At 45.1% G+C, this 14,978-nt stretch overlaps 1 non-coding gene across 1 annotated transcript; it reads left to right on the top strand.

Annotated features, from left to right (window-relative positions):
* The first annotated feature begins 780 nt into the window (after window positions 1-780).
* On the top strand, window positions 781-852 carry trnam-cau (transfer RNA methionine (anticodon CAU)). The gene has a single exon. It is a non-coding gene; the product is annotated as a tRNA-Met (tRNA).
* Window positions 853-14,978: the final 14,126 nt, after the last annotated feature.

Here is a 14,978-nt window from a genome sequence, read left to right as displayed (position 1 = left end):
AATGTATCCCCCAATAATGGTAGGCACTTTGAGTAAATGCAATTTAGGGGAGGCGTGATGAATCCAACACCTCATGACTACCTGTCTTGGAGAGGTTCTTTGAAAAGAACAGGTAGTAAGCTGTTCCGTCAGTTGAGACTGAAAGTCATCTCGCTAGTGGTGAAGCCACATAGCGGCCACACCCAGCAGCTGTTCCTGATCCTGTACCTCACGCATACTCCCGATGTTGTTACTCCACTTTTTGTGCCTACCCCCCTCTCCCCTGGCATCAAGAGGATCAAGAGAGTCGACCCGAATTGTCACCCATTCCTTCTCTCCAGAGATGCAGCATGTCCTGCTGAGTTACTCCAGCTTTTCTTAATTGTCCAATGTATATCGTGTTGTTACTTGCGAACAAAGTCTTGGCTAATAAAATGTATTCAATTCATTTCAATTCAATTAATTTTGTGTCTATCTCCGGGGGTGCAACGGGCGAGTCTCAGCCGGGAGAACAGTCTTGCTGATCGCCGTCACGCCGGCAAATTTCCTGGGTAATTTATATAATTTAAAATTCATTGCGAAAACCACTGGCACGGTTTATCCGAGCGGGACAGACAACACAGTCATAACAACGGAATGGGACAGAGAGTAAGAAATAAAGAAAGTAAGATGGAGAAACAAATGGAAGATATAAGTGGGTACGTGAGAAAAGAAAGCAAAGCCGGCAAACGTCGTGAGGTAAGAGATGAAATCACCGAAATTTGCAAAAAGGAGCACATGCGCTGAGAATATTTCTGTCAGAGCAGAGTGGCGCAGCGGAAGCGTGCTGGGCCCATAACCCAGAGGTCGATGGATCGAAACCATCCTCTGCTATTCTATCAATGGATACTTTTGAGAAAATACCGTCGATTCACACGCGTGCAGAACATATATTTCCTTTCGTTCGGGGAAATACCTATTTCAACAAACGCTTCATTGCATCATTTTATGAGTTTTATTGGAGAATCCGTGGGTGACGTCATGGTCCACCTTGTGCTCGGCCGTTGACCAATTAGTTCATAATATTCTCTGCTGCATGAAGCTGCGTTCTGGTTATAAGTGATAGGAGTAGAATTAGGCCATTCGGCCCATCAAGCCTACTCCGCCATTCAATCACGGCTGATCCATCTCTCCCTCCTAACCCCATTCTCCTGCTTTCACCTAATAACATCTCCCCATGGTATAGAACAGGAAATCGTAGAGCCAATGGTTCAGCTCCCGTGTTCTTCATTGCAACGTTGATACAGAGATAAACACGTTCATGTCCAGTAGTAAAGAGAGTGGGGGAGCGGGGAATGGGTAGAACAAGGGGGGTATCTCTGATAATCACCGAAGGGTAGTAGTCTACGGGACAGGTGGGTGGGAAATGGGCTGCGAGTAGATGGGCAATATCTGGTCGGCATGGAAATAGTGTAACGCAGGGTTTTTGTTCTGGAGGATGTCTATGTCGGAGTGTAGGGAGAGTGAAGTGAGAGACTGCACAGGGAAATAGAGGGCATTGTGTGTAAGAAGGAACTGCAGATGCTGGATTTTACTTCGGAGTCACGTGAGTGACTACGTGAGGAACCCGCTCAGTGCGCAGGCGCGCTTTTACGCCAGCAGTGCAACAGCGGCCAGGCGAGAGTCGGGCGCTCCCGCTACAAGCCTGAAAGAAAGGAACGTTAGGTAAGTACTTACCTTCAGACTAAAGCCGGTCTTTGCCTTGTTTTTTTGCTCCAGGGGGAGCAAAGCAGGAGAGGGAAGCGGCCCCCGTTCGACTCCAGGGAAGGAGCCGACAGTGGAGGGGGGAGAGGCGGCAACGGGACCGCACACGCTGCGGTCCACAGACACGGGTGCTGCGCTGATGCCCGGTCCGCTAAACAGCTGTCTGACCAACAGCAGCGGACTGGAGGGAAATTTAAAAACCGGCCGGCACCCCTGCGGACTCCCGACAAGGAGACTCGCCGCCCGTGAACCGCTGAAATGCCGCCCGAAAACGGCAGACAGCCTCTAACAACAAGGTCAGGACCAACCTCAGGCTGGAGACAGACACGGAAGATGGGATCAGCACTTCAAACAAGAAACAAGAATATCTGTTTCCCCAAGCCAGAGGAAGGTCATGGAGCTTAAATACTCCAGCGAGACTGCCTCAGGAGCATGGGCAAGTCCGCCAAGGGAGCTAACACTCCCACACCAGTGCTATCGCACTGGCCATCTCCCTTGTCGAGGGATTGATGGGAACCAGAGCTGAGCTGGTCAAGCAGAGGGGTCACTGGCTGAACAACATCGGGAGTATGCTTGAGGTACAGGATCAGGAACAGCTGCTGGGTGTGGCCGCTATGTGGCTTCACCACTAGCGAGATGACTGATGTCGGCTATCATTTGCATGCTCTTCCAGAAGGTCAGGGTAGTATGGCAAAACACCTGACCCTACTGTTCGCAGTGCTCCACAACATCTCAGGAAGTTATAAAACCTGCCCTCAACTAAAAATTTACAGGAGTGTAAGAACGCTGACCTCACAACAACTCAGCCAGACAGCAGGATCTGGGATCAAGCCAAGTTTTATAAAACTGGACGACGTGTCAAAAATATCGGCTTAAGGGGGCAGGGTCTGAAATGAGCACCACACGTAAACCAGTCAGCAGTACCTCTAACGCATCCACCAGCTAGGTATACCTCATGGTACTGGTGAAAGGTCGGGGCCTGCATGCCAATCCTGTAAGCCTTTCAGGCCAGCGCCCAGAGCAGGCCCCAGGGAAAATGTGCCACCCCCACCACGTCACACGACGTGCAAGACTCGTTGGACCGGGAGGAAACAGAAGAATACCCATAACCATGGAGGTAGGTGGGTCTGGTTCCTGCCAGCATATAGAGAACAAGGGTGCTCTACTAACAGGGGGCGATTACACTTGTTTAAAGAAGCATGGGGTACTGTCACGAGTAACAAGTATATACTCAACAGCATTAGTGGATAGAAATTTCAGTTTATATCAGAGATATTGCCGCCAGTTCAACATTGGCCCCAAAGGGTACTTACTCCCTCCGAGGAACGGGAGGGACAAGCTGAACTGGTGATACTTATCGCAAAGGGGGTCATCGAAAAGACCAAACATGAACCTTTCGAATTTGTATCGAATATATTTACTAAAACCAAAAAAGATGGTGGACGTCGCATCATCATTGACTTAACATCACTAAATAAGTGTGTCGAGTATGTACATTTCAAGATTAAAGACGCTCATGTTAATGGCACTCGTATCCGCTCAGAGGGCCCAGTCGCTGCACAAATTAAGACTGGACAACATGGTGGTCGCCCCAGACCAGATTACGTTCATCATTCTAAGTCTGGTGAAACAAAGCAGGCCAGGAACGCCCAATCCACTGGTGGTATTCTGGGACTACCCACCAGAGCCAAAGTTGTGTGTGGTGACCCATCTACAACAATATATAGACACAACCCACAATCTCAGAGGGAGTGAAAAAGCCTTATGGGTCAGCCACAAGAAACCTCATGGCCGGCTAACGAGCCAAACCATTTCACGGTGGCTCAAACAGGTACTGAAAGCTGCCCGAATAGACACTAATACATTTAAATCCCATTCCACTAGGACAGCATCGACATCAGCGGCTGAACGAATGGACGTCCTGGTTGACCACATTGTCAATATGGCAGGATGGTCGAGGGAAACGACGTTCAGAACGTTTTATAATACGCCATTGATGAAGCCTGACTTATTTGCAGACAGAATATTACAAACTGCAAATATTTAATTTAAGCCCGGGGGAGCAATTAATTTTTTGTTATTGTTAATAAATACCTTTCTGTTTCTTGAAAAAACAGATCCATTGGTTGATTACGATAACACTTCCTCCCTCAAGAACTTCGGCAGTGAGTGAAATAAAAACTGTTACACGGTTTGAAATCACAGACCTTTGAAGTCTTCACGTAGTCACTCACGTGACACCGAAGTAAAATAGTAAGATTAAACGAGAACTTACCAGTTCGAAGTTTGATCTGTATTTTATGAGGAGTTACGATGAGGGATTACGTGCCCTCCGCTCCCACCCTCATTATATAGATCAAACTAGTAAACTGATGTCTCCTTATCTTTACCATGTTTACTTCAATTAACTGTGTCTGTCTGTGATTCCACACCGCTGCTTGGAAGTATGACGCGCCTGCGCACTGAGCGGGTTCTTCACGTAATCCCTCATCGTAACTCCTCATAAAATACAGATCAAACTTCGAACTGGTAAGTTCTCGTTTAATCTTACTATTAAACGGAAGATAGATACAAAAAGCTGCAGTAACTCAGTGGGACAGGCAGTATCTCTGGAGAGAAGGAATGGGTGACGCTTCGGGTCTAGAAATGTTTCAGACTTACCCATTCAGTCACCCATTCCTTCTCTCCAGAGATGCTGCCTATCCCGCTGAATTACTCCAACTTTTTGTGTCTAGGATCTTTAATCTAATCTACTTGCCCACCTGTAATCTCTATCCCCCCTATTCCCATTTTATACAGTGCATATTTGTAATATTCTTAAATGCCACTATCGTATCTGCTTCCACCACCACTGTGTTTGAGATTTCCACCCTGGGATAAAGATTCTCAGTGTCTATCAACCCGAAACGTCACGCATTCCTTCTCTCCAGAGATGCTGCCTGTCCCGCTGAGTTACTCCAGCTTTTTGGGTCTATCATCTTTAATCTAATCTACTTGCCTACCCGTGGTCTGTATCGTATCTGCTTCCACCACCACTCCTAGCAGCGCATTCCAGGAACCCAGCTCTCCTTATCCCACACATCTCCTTGAAACGTTACCGCTCTCACGTTAAAGCTACGGACTCAAGTGATTGAGATTTCCACCCTGGGATAAAGATTATCCGTCTATCCTGTCTATATCTCTCAAAACGTTAAACACCTCTGCCTTCAAATTCTGATGAACCAGATAAAATAATTCCAGTCTGTCAAGCCTCACTTTGTAGCTACTGGCCCCCTATCCCATGCATGGCAGACATATTTTCATTCTGTTAAACCTCTTCTGCACCCTCTCCAAAGCCTCCACACCCTTCCTGTAATAGGGAGAACAGAGTTGAATGCAAGACTCCAAATGCAACTTGACAAAACACAGAGGGAGCTGCATCGTGACATCCTGGCTTGGAGAACCGTGAGGCGCCTCTGACCCTGATACACTGGTGGAAAGTAACCAAGAGGGTCAAAGATCTAGAGCGGGCGTTCCCAGACTGGGGTAAATGTACCCAGGGGGTCAATTTGTTGAATCTTGAACTTAAAATAATAATGTTAAAAATAGTAATTAAATAATTCCCATTTGCCGGATGCTTTTTGATGGTAGATGTGTAAACTCAATTACTGAACAAATCAGGGTGAGGGTAAATTTACTTTCGAAAAGTTTCCAGGGGTAAACGGGACGAAAAGGGTTTGGGAACCCCTGCTCTAATACATGAAGCATTTTAAATAAAGCTAAAGTAATTCCTAAGAACACAGCAAGTATGATAATTGATGTCTCTAAGATCAGGTAACCCTTGCATTCCCTCTCTCTCCCCGTCCCTCCCCCACCCAGTCGTTTTGACAGCTTCACTATTCTTATCCCTCCGTTTTCACCAGGCTGACTCGAGGTTTTGAATGGCATATTCCTGCACATAGTGTCTATTGTGCATATAATTCCGTGTGATCTCTCTCCCGCCTTTCGTAAACCGTGGGATTACATCAGCTACCCTCCAACCCACAGGAACTGATCCTGAATCTATAGAACATTGGAAAATGATCACCCGTGCATCCCCGATTTGTAGAACCACTTCCTTAAGTACCCTTGGATGCAGACCACCAGGCCCTGTGCATTTATCAGCCCTCAGTCCCAAACAGTCCCAACACTATTTCCTGCCTACTGTGGATTTCCTTCAGTTCCACCGTCACCGCAGATCCTCTGGCCACAAGTATATCTGGATGATTGTTTGTGTCCTCCTTGGTGAAGACAGATCCACAGTACTTATTCACCTCAGAAGCCTGATAACAGATTGGAAGAAGGTGTTGTAAGTCTGGTGTTACGAGCTTTTAAGCATTTGTATATTCTGCTCGACGGTAGCAGGGAAAGACCAAGCTGTTGAAATGATCCTGAATTATGGTATCAGCATCTCCTCAGTACGGTGAAATATAGATGGAGTTAAAGGTGGCGATTTGGGTCTGTGCGATATATTGGACAATATTCTCAATGCTCTGCAAATTCTTGCGGTCAGGGGCGACGCTGTTATTTTGACGCAGTTCGCTTGTGTGGAATACTGCTTTTCTGTCTGTGACATGTGGAGTGCTTAATCGATTGGTGTTGCGTCCACTGCTGTTTGTTTTCCTTATCACCAACAAGTACACAGTTTCACTAAAGTGATGCCGCAGATAGATAGGCTGCGTTAAAAATTATTTTGGTGCATTGGCGATTATTTAGGGAGTTGTGTACAGAAGTGGAACCTTACGATGCTGTTGTACAAGACATTGAAGGACCGCACTTGTTGTATTTTGTGCAGTATTGGATACCCAGCTGCGTAAAGTTGCCGTCAAGCTGAAAGAGAGCGCCGACAAGATTTGCGAAGATGTTTTCGGAAATCAAAGGTCCGAGCCGGGGATGCGCGCCAGGTGTTTAATCCATGAAGTGCAGGAGGTTGATAGGCAATCTTATTAAATTATGAGGAAAATAATTATGGTGAAAGTATGGAATCTTTTTCCCAGGGTGGGGGAATCAAATACTGGAGGGCATCAATTTAAAGTGAGAGCGGCAAGATTTAAGAGAATTTGAGGTGCAACGTTTTAATGAGAGATGGGCATGTGGAATGAGCTGCCAGAAGAAGTATTTGAGAGAGGGACAAATACCGCATTAAAACGACATTAGGGTAGGTGCATAAACATGAATGGTTTAGATGGATACGTGTGAAACAAAAGAGACCAGATTATTTGAGGCATCTTGATCGGAATGGACGAGTTGGAAGAAGAGCCAGTTTCTGAGGTGTGTCTTTGTGAATCTACATTTATAAATCTACAGTGGCTTCCACCAGAATATTAAGCCTCTTTATCCGCGTAATGTTTTCCTGCTATTAAGACTGTGTTCATGCCGAGCAAACTAGAGAGAGAACGGCGGAGAGAAGTGGTCAATTCAGACGCAGAGCGAAAGAAAAAAAAAAAAACCCAAACAGATAAACAGTGGGATGGATGGATGGATGGATGATGTGATGGTGTTTGAAACAATCGCTGCATTGCGGGAACAAATACATCCCATTTTTCTCCAATCACCGTGATCCGATTTTCCGAGTTTCTAACTTCACTGTCAGAGCGAAACATAGTCTGGTCCTGCGGGTGCTCCCCACGGGTGTCGTCATCTGTTCACCCGGTTCAATGGATGCCTATTTATAACTGATGTCATTGCCACGTCCCAGTGGAGACTCGTGGCTGTATAAAAACACTAGAGAAGTGTCAACGGAAACTTTGCTGGAGGTTTAACCTGCCACATAACAGTTTACATCTGTTACTGCAGAAATGCTGAGCACATACCGCGATGTCGAGAAAATACTGTACGTAATAATTGCGTTCATTGGAGTTCCGGGTAAGTGGTGGAATATTAATTTTCAGAAATTATTACGACGAAGTGGTGGTTTATTACGAAAGCAATAAACCAGTTTTTTGAAAGGCAAGGGTCTGGAACAACTATACATAAGTGAAGGGAATTGTTAATGCAAGGAAGTCATGGCGCTCAAGCCAATTGGCACGTTTAAAGACAGCTCGAGAGATTGTGGGGTTGAAACTGTCCAGGACTCTAAAACACGATGCGCAGCCAGACTTGGTAAAATGCCCAAAGAAGCACTCGAGCAGGTAGTTGTGGATTTATTCGATCCGTTTGCCTACATCCATCAACAATTTATAAACGATGTTAACGTTCTGGCAACATGGGGAGTGTACAAGATATACAATATATATATGTATTTGTTCCTGAAGGCGCAGTGAAATGTGATCACCATACAGCCATACAGTAAAATAAAGAACACACCACACGATAGAGTCCGCATACTGGTTATGATAAAGCCAATAGGAAGGTAAATGCCGGAGCAACGAGTCTAAAGTCATGGGTGGGTGATCCTATTTAGTCTGGTTGTCGGTCTGTTATTCTGCACGGGTCTGTGCAGGGTGCGCGAACATGTCTGATATATTGTAAATGGCTTGGGCATAAACGTAGATGGGTTTGTTCGTAAGATTGAAGAGACACCGTGATTGCTCGTGGTTTCCCATGATGAAGAATGTTATCGAAATAAATAGCGGGATACTGATTAACTGCAGACATGAACGGAGACCTGGAAGTTGTTGATTAATGCGAGGAAGTATTTCACTTTGTGTAGTTTAGTTTATTGTATCGTGTACCGAGGTACAGTGAAATGTTTTTGTTGCATGCTAACCAGTCCACGGAAAGACTATACAAGATTACAATCGCGCCGTCTACAGTTTACAGATACACGATAAAGTGACGAATGTTTCTTGCAAAATAAAGTCCAGTGAGGCCCGATTAAATAGTCAGAATGTCTCCAGCGAGTTTGAGAGTAGCTCAGGATCGCTCCCTAGTTGTTCATCTGATGAGCCAGTTGCCTGATAACAGCTGGGAAGAAACTCTCCCTGAATCTGGAGGCGTGTGTTTTCATCATCTGTTCCTCTTGGCCGATGGGAGAGGGCAGAAAAGGGGATGACTGGGGTGAAACCCCTTCTCGATTTTGCTGGCGGCCCTTCCGAGGCAGCGTGAAGCGGGGGAATTTGAAGGGATGTGGGTTTGTGTGTTGGTCGGCTGCGTCCTTTTTCCAAACCATGCCGTGATGCATCCCGAAAAACTATTGTACGCAACTCCAGATAAGGTGGGAGGTGTTGGGGACATGTCGACCTTCATCACAAGCCTTATAAGGAAGTGGATGGGTTGGTGTGCTCTCTTGGTCATTACGTCGATAAAGTTTGTCAATTTAAAGGCGACATTTATTCCGAGCAACTTGAAGCTTTCAACCATTTCTACTGCGGGGCCGCCAATGTATACCGGGGTATGTGTAGCGCTCCGCTTCCTGAAGTTAATCACTATCTCCGTTGTCTTGTTGACATTGAGAGACACGTTGTTGTATTTACGCCAGGTCACGAGGTTCTCAATCTTCTTCCTGAACTCCGCCTCGTCATTGTTTGATATCTGGCCTAAAAAATGGCGTCTTCCACATATTTGCAAAGTAATTTGGATTCGTACTTGGCCGTTCAGTCGTGGGTGAATAACGAGTAAAGAATGCGGCTACGTTTGCATCCTTGCGGAATATTGATGATTATCACAGATGATGATTTGTCCCCTACTCTCACTGATTGTGGTCTGTTGCTCAGGAAGTCGAGGATCCAATTGGGGAGGCGGTGACAACGTGGGGAACACAGTTAGGATACATCGGTTACAATCTCCATTGATGATTTTGTACGAGGGAACCAAAGTAAATGTCAGTTGCTGACGATGCTAATGAAATTGCGAATTGTGAGGGATATGCAGAAGGATGCAGACGGATGGAGTAAATGTGATCACAGGCTGATTCCTGTAACAGTGCTAAACGTGACGTTAAACATTTTAGAAAGGAAAAATAAAATTTAGAACATTGTTTAAATAGTGATAATGCAGCATTTTCTGTAAAAAATGATTCATACGCAGCAATTATCTTCTAAAGCAAATGGCATGCTGGCCATCACTGTAAGTATTGTTGATTACAGCAGCAGAGAAATGTTGCTGCAAATATGTGCGGCCTTAGCAGGAAAACACTTGAACACTTAAAGAACTGGTGAACTAAATCGATAAATCTGAGTTCATTGATCCGTGTTATGAGTAACTAAATGTCTCTTTAATTGTGCAATGTGTGAGATGGTTGGAGCTAGAATGAGGGAGAATGTTTTAACTTGGTATATTACAAACCAACGCCTACAGTGTTTGGATATGGAATGATACCCTCAGGACTAGCTTGAGAAAAGATTTGTCATTCAGTGTGTAATAACCCCGTGAAATTCTCTCTACATCGGCAGTGGAAGCCAAGTCATTGAATAATTTTGAAATACGATCCCCATCCCCATCGCTTTATCTGACAAAAACGCATCAAGGGCTAAGGGGACACAGTGGAAACGTGGTGTTGAGAGATGTTTTGCCATGGTCTTATAGTCAGGGCAATCAGGAATGAGGGCCCAATGGCGATTCATGCGCTTTATGTTGATGCTTTCACCAGTCTCTGAGCGTTGATTCGTTTGGGTCGATATCCGATCGGCGGCCGTTATCCATTTAGGAATATTATTTGAAAATCTCTTGAAAAACAACAACTCTAATAACACTGACAATGTAAATTGGTCTCTGGGAGGTAGAGGCGGAAGTTCTGAAAATGGACGTTGCGCTCAGTCAGAGCGTTTTCGTTGTCATTTAACGCTGCCACTCATCATTACCTGCTGTGGAAGGGCTGATCTGCAACTATCAGAGGCATCTTTAAAAACATTGAACGCTGCGACTCACATTGTGGAAGTGTGGAAGCAGTTCGCTCACGCCATCCCTGTCGCGGATACATGGTTGGATCCGTGATTGAGAAGTTTTCATTTGGGAAACTACTAAATGATACTGTAGTCATACCGATTGAATATGTATGCATTGATCCCCAGTTTCCGTTCTCTTCTTTTTCTACAGTGAATTTCGTGGCGATTGTGATCCTTTCCCGTGGGAAGTGCGGCCTCTCCACCTGCACCACGCGCTACCTGGTGGCCATTGCTGCAGCGGATCTGCTAGTTATTATTATTGATGTCATCTGTTATCGTATCAATCGTTATCTTTTCCCAGTGAATTTCCTGGACATCACGCCCGTGTGTTGTAGTGTTAACGTATTGGCTCGAACAGCCAAAAACTGTTCTGTCTGGTTCACGGTCATGTTCACTTTTGATCGATTTGTCGCCATTTGTTGTCAAAAGCTGAAAACAAGATATTGCACCGGAAAAACAGCAGCTTTGGTTCTTCCAACAATTGGCGTTCTGCTCTTTCTGAAAAACGTCCCCTTCTATTTCGCGTATAACCCAAAGGAAATCATCGACAATGTGCCATTCTATTGTCAGGGGAAGAGTAGTTATTACACTCACCCCGGCTGGATAGGATTTGACACGATCCATAAGGTCGTGACTCCGTTGCTCCCGTTCACTATAATCCTATTGCTCAACGCTCTGACAGTCCGGCGCATTTTAGTGGCCAGTCGGGCCCGTAAGGGATTGAGGGGTCAGACCAATGGGGAAAACCGAAGTGACCCAGAGATGCAGAGCAGGAAGAGGTCAATGATTTTACTCTTCACCCTCTCCGGAAGCTTCATCATCCTGTGGCTGTTACATGTGGCACGATTCATCCATGTTCAGATCACTAAAACGGCATTTGTGTACACGGAATCTGAAAGGATCTTTGCTCTGTTTGGAGTTTTGTTGAGCATTCTCAACTGCTGTACGAACACTTTTATTTACGCGGTGACTCAGTCTAGGTTCAGGCAGCAGTTGAAGGCCGCACTGGTGTGTCCGGTCACGTCATTGGTTCAGTTGATGAGGAAACCCACACACTGAGCACAGCCCAAATAGTGCCTTAGAAGTTCATAAGACATGTGAGCATTATTAGACGATTCGGCCCATCGAGTTTGCTTCGCCATTTGATCAAAACTGATCGCCCCCCACCACCCCCAACCCCACCTCCCTAAACCTCATTCCCCTGCCTTCTCCCCGTAACATTTGACGCCATTGTTAATCAAGAACCTGTCGGTCTCCGCTTCAAAAGTACCCAATGACTCAGCAGATTCACCACCACATGAATGAAGACATTCAAACTCATATCCATTCTAAGTGTATGGCGTTTCAGTTTCAGATTACAGCTCTGGCCCTAGTCTCCCACCCGTAGAATTTCCCCGCCCATGTTCACTATATCCCAGTCTCGTTGCCTCCTGAAAATATCTTCCGCATCCACAAGCGTTGATAGTCATAACATCACAATGTTGTGCAACAAATACATAGTTCCCTCGTGCCACTGGCGCGGTACCGAACACCATGCCAATATACATTCGCCCACTTGCCTGAATTAAGTCAATATCCCTCTATGTTTTTTCTCATCGAAGTAGCAGGAGCATTGCAGATATCACATGCCCTTTGTGCGTACCACTCGGTAACCCTTTGTGCGTAGCACTCGCTCACACCTTAATCCCATCAGCTCAAGTTCTGCACAGACCACATAGTGGGAAACTGACATTGACGATCTACTCTTTATATGCCTTTCACAAACGTATGCACCTCTGGCAATTCACCTCTCTGCTTTGCTGGTCCAGGAAAACATTTCAAACCTATTAAACATATCCTCATAACCCAGGCCTACAAGTCCTTGCGATATTTATGTCATACCTTGGCAGCCTACCTAGCCACTCCAGAGTGACCTCCATTACGTCATGTACCCATGAACTATGATGCCCCAAATATTATAGTCATGCTTTTGTCGATCGTCAATGGCACCATTGGCCTCCTGTGAAAGAAAATAATTTCGAAGGAAATTAATGGAAAATGTAAAACGACGCAAATTTGCTTCGAGATTTTATTGCATGATATCACGGAGAGATGGCTGCAACAAACTGCTCACCAGATCACTGCCTTCACAGCAGAATTAGCCGACAATAATACAGTGCTGTAAATAACTTTTTTTTTGTTAGATACAGCTATACGAAAATATACTATCTACTACACGGGTTCCAATTACAGTGGCTTGCAAAAGTTTTCATACCCCTTGAACTTTCCCACATTTTGTCGCGTTACAACCACAAACATAAATGTATTTTATTAGGATTTGATGTGATATACCGACACAAAGTGGCGCATAATTGTGAAGTGGAAGGAAAATGATACATGGTTTTCAATATTTTTTACAAATAAAAAAACTGAAAAGTGTGGCGTGCAAAAGTATTCAGCCCCCTTTACTCTGGTACCCCTAAATAAAATCCAGTGCAACCAATTGCCTTCAGAAGTCACCTAATTAGTACATAGAGTCCACATGTGTGTACTCTAATCTCAGTATAAATACAGCTGTTCTGTGAAGGCCTCAGAGGTTTATTAGAGAACATTAGTGAACAAACAGAATCATGAAGCCCAAGGAACACACCAGGCAGGCCATGGATAAAGTTGTAGAGAAGTTTAAAGCAGGATTAGGTTATAAAAAAATATCCCAAGCTTTGAACATCTCACGGAGCACTGTTCAATCCATCGTCCGAAAATGGAAAGAGTATGGCATAACTGCAAACCTACCAAGACATGGCCGTCCACCTAAACTGACAGGCTGGGCAAGGAGAGCATTGATCAGGAGAAGAAGCCAAGAGGCCCATGGTAACTCTGGCGGAGCTGCTGAGATCCACAGCTCAGGTGGGAGAATCTGTCTACAGTATAACTATTAGTCGCGCACTCCACAAATCGAGCCTTTATGGAAGTTTGCAAGAAGAAAGCCATTGTTGAAAAATGCCATAAGAAGTCCCGTTTGCAGTTTGCCACAAGCCACGTGGGGGACACAGCAAACATTTGGAGGAAGGTGCTCTGGTCAGATGAGACCAAAATTGAAGTTTTTGGCCTAAATACAAAACGCTATGTGTGGCGGAAAACTAACACTGCACATCACCCTGAACGCACCATCCCCACTGTGAAACATGGTGGTGGCAGCATCATGCTGTGGGGATAGTAGTAATAGTAACATTTATTTATATAGCACTTTTAAACAAAATCACTTTGAACCAAAGTGCTTTACAGAGATTGATTAAACTAATGTTTTCAGGCCCTCTGCCGCGAGGCTGGATCATCGGCGTCGGGTGAACATTCTTCAGCGGCTTGGACTGAAGCGGCCGCTTCCTCCCCGAAGACTGCAATGTCCAAAGTGCTCAGGCCGCGCCGGCCGGACCTCCGACTGGCGATCTCGGATCCCAGGCTCCGCGGTGTTTTAAATCCAGTGCCGCCCGCCCGCGGCTGGATGCTCTGCAGCCGCAGCTCAACGATGTTGCAGTCTTCAGCAGGGACAGGGAAGCTGGTTGATGGGAAGATGGATGGAGCCAAATACAGGGCAATCTTGGAAGGAAAACTGTTATAGTCTGCAAAAGACTTGAGACTGGGGCGGAGGTTCACCTTCCAGCAGGACAATGACCCTAAACATACAGCCAGAGCTACAATGGAATGGTTTAGATCAAAGCATATTCATGTGTTAGAATGGCCCAGTCAGTCCAGACCTAAATCCAATTGAAAATCTCTGGCAAATCTTGAAAATTGCTGTTCACAGACGCTCTCCATCCACTCTGACTGAGCTTGAGCTATTTTGCAAAGAAGAATAGGCAAAAATGTCAGACTCTAGATGTGCAAAGCTGGTAGAGACATACCCCCAAATGATGCAGCTTTAATTGCAGCGAAAGGTGGTTCTACAAAGTATTGACTCAGGGGGAATGAATACTTTTGCACGCTACACTTTTCAGTTTTTTATTTGTAAAAAAATTTGAAAACCATGTATCATTTTCCTTCCACTTCACAATTATGCACCACTTTGTGTTGGTCTATCACATAACATCCCAATAAAATACATTTACGTTTGTGGTTGTAACGTGACAACATGTGGAAAAGTTCAAGGGGTATGAAAACTTTTGCAAACGACTGTATTTCATTAGTCAGAACATACTGTTTTTGTTTACGTCAATCTTATTCAACAACAGATGGTTAATACAAGTTAAACACAATACAAGGGCATCTTGACATTATTCTATCTCACCGTTCAGGCGGCCCGCGCCACCATCCCCTCTCCGAACCAATCATAACCGTTCTTGCTTGCTGCAGCACAACAAAACATTTTCGCCATAAGTACAGAACAGATCAGTGTGTCTACATACCATACCATAGATCATATATATATATATATAT

This window comes from Leucoraja erinacea, unplaced genomic scaffold, assembly GCF_028641065.1.
Source record: "Leucoraja erinacea ecotype New England unplaced genomic scaffold, Leri_hhj_1 Leri_752S, whole genome shotgun sequence".
In the NCBI taxonomy this organism is placed as follows: domain Eukaryota; kingdom Metazoa; phylum Chordata; class Chondrichthyes; order Rajiformes; family Rajidae; genus Leucoraja; species Leucoraja erinaceus.
The sequence above is the reverse complement of the archived record's forward strand: the minus strand, read 5'-3'. Positions and strand labels throughout refer to the sequence as shown.